Source organism: Schistocerca gregaria, unplaced genomic scaffold (genome assembly GCF_023897955.1).
Source record: "Schistocerca gregaria isolate iqSchGreg1 unplaced genomic scaffold, iqSchGreg1.2 ptg001362l, whole genome shotgun sequence".
NCBI classification, from domain to species: Eukaryota; Metazoa; Arthropoda; class Insecta; order Orthoptera; family Acrididae; genus Schistocerca; species Schistocerca gregaria.
Window position 1 is genome coordinate 15,001 of NW_026062668.1, and position 2,500 is coordinate 17,500.

Consider the following 2,500-nt stretch of genomic DNA (forward strand, 5'->3'; position numbering starts at 1 on the left):
TGCTCGAGTGATATAGCCTTAATGTCTGCAATGGCAGATGGTATTGCTTGTTTGCAATACTGGCTATCTTGTGGAAGAGGGCCTGGCTTTTGCGACATACGATCTCGATATGCGCAGAGAACAGTCTGGACTCATCGAGGTGGATTCCCAGATACCTCGCCATGCGTGTTCGCCTGATAGCTCCATCGTTGGCACCGCCAGCAATTCGGAGTACAGGGCCACGTGCCAAACGGCCGCGCAGCAAGATATACACAGTCTTCTCAGCAGACAGCTTCAGCTTCACTTTGTGGCACCACTGCTGCAGGGCGTTGAGCGCTGCGTTGCAGTTTACTTCCAACATTGCCCGAGAGTCACCTTCTATCACTAGAAGGATGTCATCGGCGTACGCTACTACGCCTCGCACTTGTCGCAGTTCTCCTAGTTCCGCCAACACAGGCTCGAGGCCTACATCCCAGAATATGGGACCGCAGACCGAGCCCTGTGGGCATCCCTTGGTGATCGACTTCTCAACCGCCCGCCCCGGGCACCGCAAAACCGCCCGCCGGTTACGGCAGTAGTCTAGCAGGCACCGGTACAGGGGCCCAGGACATTCCAACTTCCTTAGGCTGTCGAACAGTGCCGGCCACCATAGGTTGTCGAAAGCCCCAGCGATGTCAACCATTATCCCCGCAACGTACTTGGCTGTAGATGTGTCCACCAACAACATTGCCTTGTTTATAGCATCTTCTGTACACAGACCCCTCCTGAATCCATATTGGTCGGGACTGCGTCCCCTAAGTTCCCGGTGTTGCTCTAGCCGAAGGCATAGGAGCTTCTCCTGGAGCTTAGCCATGGAGTTCAAGAGACAGATGGGTCGGTATGATTTCGGCACTTCCGGATCCTTGTCCTCACCCTTTCTCAGAATGACCACTTCGGCCAACTTCCACGATTCTGGTACCCGTCCCTGACGTAAGCACTCATTGTAGAGGTTAGTCAGGTAAGGGCAGATCTCCGCGCACAGGGCTTGGAGAACCTCGGCAGCGAGTCCATCATGGCCCGTCGCCTTTTTACGGCGCAATTCAAGAATTGCGGCGGTAACTTCACGTTCAGTGAACGGAGCAACAGGCGTCTCATCGGCATACAGCTCATGGAGTTGTCGCCTCAAATTCCCCTGTTCCTCGTCCTCATCTTCGCTACTATCGTCGGGCAATAAGGTACTCATGAGGAGCTCAGCTGACTCTTGCCAGTCCTTGGTGTGACTGCCATCGATCTTCCTTAGGGTCGACAGGACCGTCGGTGACCGAACTTTTGACACGGCAATCTTGTACGGTGTACCCCAGGGGTCAGCCGCCAGACTGTCACGAACAAAAGACTGCCAACTCTCAGTCCGTACTGTGTGCAGTGCCCGCTTAAACACGGCTTTGGCCCGCCTGTACCGCGCGAGCGTGGCCTCACGAATGTGATCGCCTACGCTGCGCTGGTAATGCCGCCGCGCTCTTCTGCATTCGCGTCGGAGACGCTGCAGCTCAGGGTTCCAAGGTGCCTTAGGCATTTTCCCTGTGTGGGCCAACGGGACTGCGCCTGTTGCTGCTGTCTGTATGGCCGCCGTCAGATCTTCTGCAGCTTTGTCAACGTCCACAACGCGATCCATTGGCCAATTCGGTATCACTAGATTACCTCTTAGTCGATCCCAATTAGCCTTTCGCCAGTTGTACTTGACGGTGCCGTTCACCTGGTCTTCAGGAGGAGGCTCCCCATCATAGGCTACAGTGAATGTGATCAGATTGTGGTCACTTAGTGTCATTCCCCGCCATACCTTCCAGTTCTCCGCACGGAGATGCTCGTGTGCACTCTTCAGTGTCACATCGATATTCGAGGTCGCTCCACGGCGGCCTTCGAAAGTTGGTGGGAAGTTTGGTCGGTTCAGCACTTCTAGTCTGAGCTCGTGAATTGCTTCAGCGAGTCTCTCACCTCGCCTGGCGGCGCGTCGAGCACCAAGAGGCGTGATGTCACTGTGCCATAGGGGTGACATGGCATTTGCGTCCATTGTGCAAATCAGCAAGTCATTGCGGTAGAACCCAACCGCCTCTTTTAACTGGTCGATATACGGTCTTTCTCTGTGCCTGTACTGAAAGTACATATTTAGCACGAAAAAGGTGAAATCGCCAGTATTTATCTCAGCTAACACCATGCATCTGTTGCTTAGGTGCGCCACTTTGACTGCTCTGAAGGAACGATTTAGCACAACAATTGCTGCCATAGGATGCTCTCCCCCAGCCAGGATCTGAGCTGTTGTCGGCATATATCGGATCTTTCCGTCCCTAGAGTAGGGCTCTTGCAGACATAATATGTCTAGAGACTCCTCCTCCGCTCGGCGTCGTACCTCCTGCATCACCGCTTGCGTTCGCGCGCAGTTCAGCTGTCCTATCTTAACCGACATTGGCATTGTGATTTTTCACAGTCCGGTCGGGGACAGGAGAGGTAGCGGCCGGAATGGAGACGGTTGACGAGAGGTCTTGTC

At 54.4% G+C, this 2,500-nt stretch overlaps 1 pseudogene; it reads right to left on the reverse strand.

Moving 5' to 3' along the window:
• LOC126330819 (large subunit ribosomal RNA) overlaps positions 1–2,500 on the reverse strand; it is a 9,587-nt pseudogene that overhangs the window by 2,507 nt on the left and 4,580 nt on the right.